This window comes from Diceros bicornis, chromosome 17 (assembly GCF_020826845.1).
Source record: "Diceros bicornis minor isolate mBicDic1 chromosome 17, mDicBic1.mat.cur, whole genome shotgun sequence".
NCBI classification, from domain to species: domain Eukaryota; kingdom Metazoa; phylum Chordata; class Mammalia; order Perissodactyla; family Rhinocerotidae; genus Diceros; species Diceros bicornis.
In genome coordinates, this window is record NC_080756.1 from 52,524,451 (window position 1) to 52,535,206 (window position 10,756).

A 10,756-nucleotide genomic window follows, 5' to 3' on the forward strand; every position below is an offset into this window, starting at 1 on the left:
TCAATGATCTGAGCGTTTTTACAATGATGTTTTAAAAAAACAGCAAATTAAACTCAAAATAAAGGAGAAAGAAAGAAATTACAAAGAGCAAAAATCAATGAACACAAACTATAAATAAGAAATATAATTGTATTTTTAAGGCCAATTATATTGTTAAAGCTACATTGAGATTGATAAAGATAAAAAGATGGAAAGCATGTATAAGTAATCTCAAGCATGTATAAGTAATCTCAAAAATAAAAAAGGGTCTATCTCATCAGATTTTGTCAATGTTAAAAAGATAAGAGGATAATATGAGCAATGTTATAACAGTAAATTTGAAAACTTAGATGAAACAGTTTCTATAAAAATAAACACAGCTTACAAAATCTCATACAAGAAGAAACTTTAAATTTTTTTTCTTTAGCTGTAATAAAATTGAAGCTATAAGCTAAAACTTCTCACAAAATTCCAAGCTTACTTAAGAAAGAAATAAAATAGCCTCTTTCAAAGGCTGTTGGAAAAGCAAACACATCTCAAATCACTTTATAAGGCCAAAATAATTGTGACACTCAACTTAAAAGGATATAAAGAAAGAAAAAAATAGGGGTCAACCTCAGTCATGGATGCAAAATCTTATCCAGTTTAGTAATATATACAAAAAGATTACTATTTATAACCAAATTTGATTTATTCAAAGACCCCATATCACTCTCTAGTGGCAGCCTTAAAGGATACATGGGGGCCCCGTAGCAGTGACCACAGAGGTATGGATTCTATTTGTTTCCAATTGAAGCCTTGTAGAAACAGCAGCAGGGATCAATGGGCCACTCATAATATAGGAGACATTACTTTTGTGGTGAAGAAAGGTCACCAGAATCAGTAGGATAGATATAGATAGATGATAGATAGATAGATAGATAGATAGATAGATAGATAGATAGATAGATAGATAGATGATAGATAGATAGATAGATAGATAGATAGATAGATAGATAGATGATGGATAGGTAGATAGAGGATAGCTACCCAGAGACAGAGAGAAATATATTGCAAAGAATTTGTTTATGCACTGTGGGGGCTAAAGAGAAAGACAGAGATTGATTGCAAGGAACTTGGTTACACAATTATGGGGGCTAGATAGGCAAATCCAAAATCCATAGGGCAGGCCATAGCAAGGACAGGCTGGAAACTTTCTAGCAGGAACTGATGCTTCAGTCCACAGGTGCTATTTCTGCTTCTTCAGGAAACTTTTTTTCTATTCTTAAGGCCGTTCAACTAATTGTATTAGGCCCACTCAAATTATCCCGGATAATCTCCTTAATTTAAAGTCAACTGGTTCTAGGTGTTAATCATATTTACAGCAACACCTAGATTAGTGTTTGACTGAATAACTGAGTACTATACTCTAGCCAAGTTGACACATAAAACTGAACATCACAGGAGCTGGCCCTGTGGCATAGAGGTTAAGTTCACAAGCTCCACTTCCGTGGCCCAGGGTTGGCAGGTTTGGATCCTGGGCCCAGACCTGTACACTGCTCATCAAGCCTTGCTGTGGTGGCAGCCCACATACAAAATAGAGGAAGATTGGCAACAGATGTTAGCTCAGGGCCCGTCTTCCTCACCAAAAAAACAAAAAATAAAATGGAACATCACATTCCACACTTTGTTGATTTGGCACCGATATTAATCTTCTTAAACCATGCTTAATCTCCAAATAAAGATATACTTCTGCCTAATATGATACAACTGTCTTACACACAACTGAAAACATGCTAAACCTTTCCCTAGAAGATGCAATGTTCTTGGGTAATGTTCACTCTTTTCCTTGATAATCCTGTAATTAAAATACTGAGATGAAATTTAATTATTATCAGTACATCTTATCTTAGATGATATGGGGATAAGAAAAGGAAGAAAAAATATATTATATATAAATATACATATACATATGCACACATTCACATATTCATAGCAAAATCATGAAGAAATATTTATAACAATTACAGTTCTCATTTTGCAAATGATCACATGATCGTAGTTGATATTTAAAACTACCTCCTTCCACCATGTGTTTCATATTCCCTTCTCCCTCAGCAAGCACCTCAGCTGGTTGTAATTCTTTTTCTAGTGGAGTGATCCAAACATTCATTCCTGAAGGGTCTGGGACATTAGCATTTCTGCCTGAATTGAGTGTTATAATTCTCCTTGACTTTAATCACAGGACACAGTAGTACTAAGAGAGGTCCTAAGGGCTTTCCTGTATTCCAGACATACTCTTCCTTTCCTCTAATACATAGTAGGAGTCCAATTTCCCCTTAAAATCGGGATCAATTACCCAGCTGATATCAAACCAAGTGGGCTTGCCTCCTGGTGAGTTAAATAAGACTCTACGCCAGTGGAAGTTGTCTCACAAAGTAAAGTGTATTTGCAGCAAATAGGAGGCCATGAGGAATCATTTCCAAAGTCATGGCATCCCGGAACAAAGGAAAGCAGGAACTTTTATTTGGTTGGGGAATGAATATTCAAAAGAAAGAGGCGGGTATTCGCTTGCACAGGTTCAGTTGGAGAACATGCTTCCACATAATGAGGCCTAAGCTCCTCCTGGAGAGATCTTTGCATTAAAAATAAGGCAAAGGTCATGGGCATAGCTCTTGTGGTGAGGCTTGGTCAGTTTCAGGATGGCTGGTGGTTACATCTCCTTAACACACAAAAGAAATGAAACAACTTGGAAAAACAGTTAATTGTTTCCAAACCCACCTTTGAGTTTCTAGAGACACCTAGTCCGTGACACAGCCCGTATAGTAACTCCCTTGTTTGCCTATTGATTCAGAGGCATGAGGAGCCCAAAATGGCCATGTGGTAGTCTTAACTTCCACTTCAATGGAATCATTGCTGTTGTCCTGGTGGAAGCATACCTCCCTTGGGAACTAAGACCTCTAGACCAGTAAAGCGTAGAGTCACAGGGACAGAAAGCAAAAATTTTTCCAGTGGATCAGTAAAGCTAATAGTGAGTGGAAGAACTCCCATTTCCACTCCTCGATTCCTAGGCCCTTGAATCCTGGCTATGGAAAAAACAGGATGATATATTATATTCTGATTTCAAGCATACACTCCCTCCAAAACTGGTTGTAAGAGGGACCAGATACAATAACTTATCCTTCACCTTAGAAAAGATATCTTGACATGCCCTACACCAGTAGACCCCTATAAATTTGACCAAGATAGAAAGCCCCTGAATTTCTGTTGGATATATTTCCCATCCTCTGATATGCAAATTTCTTACCAATATGTCTAGATTAACTGATACTTCTTGCTACTAGATCCGATCAGCAAAATATCATCAATGTAATGGACTAGTGTGATGTCTTGTGGAACAGAAAGGTGATCAATGTCTCTATAGACTAAATTATGATATAGGTCAGGAAAGTTGATATATTCTTGAGGTAGGACAGTGAAAATGTATTGCTGGCCTTGCCAGCTGAAAGCAAACTGCTTCTGGTAGTTTTTGCTAGCAGACATTGAGAAAAAAGCATTTGCCAGGCCAATAGATCATACCAGGTACCAGGGACTGTGTTAATTTCCTCAAGCAACGAAATGACATCTGGAAAAGCAACTTCAATAGGAGTCAACACCTGATTAAATTTACAATAATTCACTGTCTTACTCCAGAATTCATCTCTTTTCTGCACAGGCCAAATAGGTGAGTTGTATGTGGATTTGTTGGAGATTACGACCCTTGTTTCTCTCAAGTCCTTTTTGGTGGCACTAATTTCTGCATTCTCTCCAGGAATGTGGTAATGCTCTTGACTTACTATTTTCCTTGGAAGAGGCAGTTCTAGTGGTTTCCACTTGGTTTTTCCTACCTTAACAACTCTCACTCCACAGGTCATTGAGCCAATGTGGGGATTCTGCTAGTTGTTGAGTATGTCTATTCTAATTAAACAATCTAGAACTGAGAAAATAACCATGTGATGGGTTCAGGGACCCACTGGACTCATTGTGAGGCAGACCTAAGCTAAAACTTCATTGATAATCTGACTAGTGAAATACAATGATATTTTGGGTCTCCTGAAATTAGTGTCAGTTCAGAGGCAGTACCCAGAACTCCCCAAAAGTCTAAATCTTTCCTTCTTCCCAAGGTAAATGGTCATAGATCTCTTTAAGGAAGGGTGGGAAAAAGATTATATAAATTTTACCCTTTAGCAGAGACCTTCCTCAAGGGACTTGCCCCCCACTTTTAATTTAAAAGGTTCTGACTCTGTAAACTGGCTCAAGTCTGGGAATTGATTGAGGAGACATGACCCTCTGTTTTGGTCATTCAAGTTAGACCTCTGTTCACTCAACCTAGAACTTTTCCACTCAAGGGAGGCCATTACAGATTCTTCAGGCAAAACAAAGTTAACCTCCTCGCACAGGGGTAGAAGGGCTACTTCTACTGGCAAAAAGGACTCAATCGAATTTAGGGTCCTATGTCCCCAGCTTGATTGGAATCTTCCCAAATGTCCACATTCTAGTTTTCAAGATCTCATTTCCTTCCCAATCGGTGCCCTCACTTTTACATAAGACATCTGCAATTTTGGGGATCCAGAACATCCCTCTCACCAGTCTCCTCACAATGCAGCTAACAGCAGTTTCACTGTAGGCCAAATTCCCTGGAAATTTTTCAGATGTTTTCAGGGGCTCGCCTACTTTGTCCCTGCACACGTTGTGTCTGATAACAAAAACAAGCAGTGAAGACTCTCTCCAGCAGATGGAGCCATTAAACGAAGGTGTTAGAAAGGTATCGTTAGAAAACTTTTCCTGTTTTCTCCACAGCCTTCTGAGACATTGAGAGCAACTATTAACATCAGTAACTGACTTACCCACTATAGCTTACTTATGAGAAAGAAAAAATAAAAAATGCAGTGAGTAGACACCATGTAAGAACTTAGGGAATGAGAGAAAGTAGTTAAACTTTAAAAATCCTGACATCAGCCGAGGCAAGCTGTTACGGATGCTAGAGCATAAAAGCATGAGCTGACCTGTCTTCAGAGCTTGGTGACACATTGTGATCTCTGATGATTTCCAGAAAAAATGTGAGAGAGGTGTGCGTGCACGTTCTAGAGACTGGGGCTGGGAAGGGGCAAGGAGGAGGTTTTAAGTTCCCTGTGGCCAGTCAAGCTGTCTACTGATATCGCTGAAATAAAACTTGTACCCAGGAACTGTGAAAACTGAGATGTATGAGGATTCATAATGAAATCCAGAGAGTGCAGTGGAGGAACAACAGTGTGCCAACACAATTTTATGTACTCCCTGTCTCTTAATTTACAGTGTTTCATAGACCTGTTCCACGTTGCTATACAATGTCAGCATTTGCCATTTTAGAGTATGTCATATTAATTAGAGCAATGATCAACACTTTACATTACCATTCACCTATTTTTTTGAACATATTTTTACTAATCTTTTTCTACTCTAAAGAATGTTGAATTAAAAAATGTCCCTCCATTATTAACAATAATGAGTTTATTAATTTATCAATTGCATCTTTTCTACTAAAATAAATCATTTTTCTCAAATGCCTTTAAGAAGAAAACTGATTTGATTTATGGACTAAACTGACCCATGAGTCTGACAGATAAAAAGAGGTCTTAAGATTAACATTAGAATATTATCTGCTTAATCAAATTTTATGAATTCAGTCTCAGGTAGTGTATATACCGAATATGTGTTTGCTGAATGAGTAGAAGAATAGATGAAAGTATGGAAGGAATCTGGCTTTTACAGAAACCTACAAGTGACAACTGCTCAGTAGTAATGTGATTTTTATGTTAGGAAACTACAGAGTGAGCATAACATAACAAATATCTAGCAGAAAAAATGAAAAGTAACAAATTTGGAGTTTTGAAGGAATTTTCATTCAGTTGGATTATAGTAAAGTCTTTTTCTTGATTTTGGTATGAGTCAGAAGTACTTGCGTGATTATCAATTGTATATAATCATTGGAGTATGTGATCATTTCAAAGAAGATCCAAATATATCAATTCCTTAGTAAGTTTAACACCAATTTACTATAGTTTCAAAATTCGAATTGAGGATTGACTGAGATTAGGATAGAGGTTTTTCTGGGCTCCCAAACTATGGAAGTGTTGAGAAAACACAGAGCTCATCTGTCGCTAGTTAGAGCACCATTTTTTCATCTCCATAGTTCATCAGGTTCCTTGCACAGCTCAATCAAATAGTTAAATTAGCCTTAAACTTAGAAAAATGTGAATCATTGGAAACATATAAGCAACTAGTCTTAACATCTGATTTCTCACAGTTTCCATTAACCAAAGATTAATCATACCTCCCCACTCTAAATATAGATAGAAGTGAACTTTAAAATGACACACAGATGGTGAGAATTACATTGTTATAATAAGAACAGTGGCAACAGAGCCCGGACTAAGGATTTGAGCTATGCCAGCTCGGGAGAAAAGATCAAGCCACTACATGATCAACATGGCTCCTGTGGATACTTTTGTGAAAAAGAGTTGGCTACAGAGATATGACTTAGAAATTCAAATTCATCAGGATATTTGAAAGAGTTGAAGTGAACAGCATCTCAGCTGTAAATTGAACAAACCAATAGAAGACAATAGTGCAAAATAATCACATATTTGCTTTAAACAACTCACTCTCCGGGGTTCCAAACTCAAATAATAAAAAAAATCACCACTTAAATAGCACTTAAGTATTTGTTGAGTGTAGTTCTAAGTGCTTTTATAATATTAAATATATTTGAACCTCATCAAAAAACTACTAGGTAGACACTGTTATTATTACCATTTTAAAGATGAAGAAACTTATTCTTCTGGAGAATGTGAATAAATTTTACAAAGTCTCACATCTAGTAAGTGGCAGAGCTGAAATTTAAACTCAGGCAATCTGGTTTCAGAGTCCATGCTTGACTACTCAGTTATACTGCACCTAAGGGCCAGATGGTGAAGTTAGTTGAGTGAAGATAAGAGTTTTGGGGATCGTGGTAAACTGAGGCGGACGTTCAAAATCAGCACTATTGTTGTTTTGTAATTAAACCTCCTGTGTGACAAAAAGCCCGTAATAGTGAACCAAATACCCTGGTTATCCTTGGTATATAGCCTGCCTTGGCCCAGCATTGTATAAACTTTATCATGCATGTCATGCATATGTCTTAGCCCACAAACATTAACAACGGCAATCATTAATGGTTACTTTAGTTCTGGAGGAACCACCTGTGTTTCAGAGACAGTGTGTCAGGGAAATAAACATTTGTCTGTGGTTTAATATATCTCAATACGGAAAATTTCATGTAGGAAGTACACTTTTGAAATTAGAAAAATAACCCCTAAGAAATTGATTTGCTCCATGATTTTAACAGTGAGAGCTATATAAATAGTCATACTTTCCTCCTAGTTCTGGCCACCAGAAATTTCAAAGTTAAATTCAATATTTAATAATCATAATTTTGCTTAGCTTTACGGCTGTATGTTAAGCTGCTTCCCCTTCTTTCTTCCTGACAATTAATGAATATTTCTCTAAGTGCACGTTTTTTTGCAAATCAACCCAAAAACTTCTAAAATAAATGTTGGTAGAAATAAATGTGGTTTTTTTGTTTTATTTTTTGTTTTTAAGGCATATCCGGGATACTTTTTCTATAAGCAGCTGTCTGGATTTGGATTCATCCCCAAGTATCTTCCAGAATATTTTGAGAGTAGGTTAGTGACTGTCAAGAGCCCTATTTTACGCTTGTTACTCTCCCCTGAGGAACCATATATTTTACATCTCCTGTAGCACTAAGCACAATGCTATGAACAGAGTAGGTGTTCAAATGAATTAACTAATAAATGACTGAATGAAGTTAATATCTTCATTTTCAAGGTGCTTAGAAGCACCAGTTAAGCCTCTAACTCTCCTTTCTTTAGGATTTAGGCAGCAATTCTCTAAATTCAGAGGATTCGGTATTTTCTCAAGTTCTGTAAGAGTCCTAAGAGTTCATATGAATAACTGGTCTAGGAATTGGGCCAATTATCAGTGTATTGCCTCTTAGCTCCAAATCTACCCTTCATTCCCTGCTCTGTTATAATGGAGATGGACTCTGGAGATATTTCTCCTCTGCCAGTCGGCACGACATGAAGTTTTGTCAGTTGAAGGCACTGGGGGGATACTAGAAGAGGAAGGAGTCTCCTCCCTGATTCCAGCGTGCTTTGCTCATCAGGCTGTTGCACAGTTTGGGTTTTCTTCAGTACCCAATGGCCAGCTGCATGTAGCACCTTTCCCTGGGCCAATTCTAACGGTACCCTCTCAGATGGCTTCAGAATGGAGTTGTCCCAGCAGGACAGCTCTAGTCCATGATGGGCTTCCTCTCACTAGATACCCTCTGGTAGTTGTAGAGTCAGTTCCCAATTGTAGCACCTTCCTGTGGACATTTTCCCCAGCACTCCAGAGGGCAGATTTGCAGATTTCTGCTGACATGGCACCTCAGCTAACATCTCCGTTATCTACTGAACCATGCTGGTGCCCTCTCTATTGACGCCTGGATTTCAGTCCATAGTTTGATATGGGATAAACTTCTTCCTTGAGTGTTCTGTCTCAGCCTGAGGGGTAGTGACTACTCCCTGTGTCTGATATTCTTGTATTCCTTCAAGTTTTCTTTACCTCCTTTTAACCAGTGTCTCATTACTTCAATCCCCTATTAATAATATTTTTGTATTAAACTTTCCCAAATTATTGTGCATTTCAGTCCCTTGATTAGACCCTGATTGATATAGGAATGTAGTTAATTCAACTGGAATTTTACTTGATCCATTTTGCTTACCTCCAATACCACTAGAATTTCTCTCTAATTCAATGGTATTCAAACTTTTTAAGTAATGGAATCCTATTTAGAGACAAAAATCTCATGTGGAATACCAATAGGAATGGCACGTGAAAAGCAGAGGTGCTTGGATTTGGATGGCAAGGTGCCCCATGTATGGATCCTCCTCCTCCTCCCTGCTCTTTGCCCATGGTGGTCTTGAAACATCTCTCCAGAATATGAAAGAATCTCAAGACACAGTGTCTTAGTCTGTTTTGGCTGCTGTAACAAAATACTACAGACTGAGTGGCTTATAAACAACAGAAATTTATTTCTCACAGTTCTGGAGGATGAAAGTCCAAGATCAAGATGCCAGCATGGTGGGGTAAGGGCCCTTTTCTGGGTCACAGACTTCTGGTTGTATTTTCACGTGGTGGAAGGGGCTAGAGAGCTCTGTGGGGTCTCTTTTGTAAGATACCAATTCCATTCACGAGGGCTTCACCCTCATGACCTAAGCACCAAATACCATCTCCAAATACCATCACATTGGGCATTAGGATTTCAACATATGAATTTTGAGGGACACAAATATTCAGACCATAGCACATAGCTTGAGAATCAGAGCTCTGTACCCACCTTTTATATAATAAAGTGAGGACTCTTCTTCCAAATTTTACAAATTATTTTGGCATATTCAGTATAGCCAGCGTATACTGGATGAATATCCAGTTCCTCTTTTATTCAAGAAATGAAATAATGTCCTTTTAGACTGATCCTGTTATCCAATCCTGGAGCAATAGGATATAATCACAAGAACTTGGGGATCTCTGAAGGAAATGTCTTTTGTTCTATTAAATCGAAGAGTTGACTCATAATGAGAGAAGATAATGGAATGAGACGGGATGTTTATGGGGCAGATTTCTAACTTCAGTTCTCGAGATTGAAAAATATAACTTCTGGTTTTACTTCTTGCACAGAAAACAATGAAACTGCCATTGTCTCTCTGGAAAATCCCCATTCTTACTGTGACAGAAAGGGAAACACAGAGAGGCAGCTTTTTCCTTTCATAGAGACATGTATTAGACGTACTTTCTCAGGGGAGTCCTCAGTCTGAAAGGTCCTCACCTCAAATCTGCACATTAACTTGAGATGATCCAGCCTGTAATTCAGAGAATGATAGAATATGAGCTACACTGCAGAGATCTCTTTCTATGGAATCAACATAAGAGCACTGCGCTCTGCCAAGCACATCAATATTCTGAAAAAAAGTGGAGTAAAACTAGCTATTTATCTTCACAATTTCTTGCTTTTCTTATGTCAACATGAAATAAACCTGGTTTTCAAAATTGGTATGGAGAGGGCTGAGGATGTAGTGATTATACAGTACAGATTTTGTGTTCTGGGAAAATTTCGTGGAAGGAGGAAAGCGTAAAATGAATAAAGAAGATAGCATTCTCCTGAGTCTTCCATGGAATTGGTACCTTCTGGAAACAAGAAAAAAGATTTCATTTTGTTTGTTAGCAGGCTTATTGTTTATGTAAAATGTGATCATCCGCAAAAATAAAAACCAAACAAAAAACACTTCTCCCCAGGTCATATTATAAGGAGAACTATAGTAAGAGGGCTTATATAAAATAATTTCCAGACTATGCATTATTTCCCGTTTGAGTTCCCACATTTAAAAGGCCAATGACACAATTTTCTGAGTACAGATAAAATTAAAACAAATGAGCTTTAGATCGTTGAACACAAAAGTCCAAATTGTCAGTTGAATTTATGAATTGAGAATGTGACTAAACAGAGTTGACAAACTCAAATATCTACAAAGGTCGGGAGGTCATGTGAGTGAAGAGGCTTAGTAAGGACTGTGGCAAACTGAAGAACACATAATCCCATATCAGCGGTTGCAGGTAGAATTAACAGTGGCTGAGTTTCCATTCAGAGATTATGGAATAATTGGTCACAAGAAGACCCAGG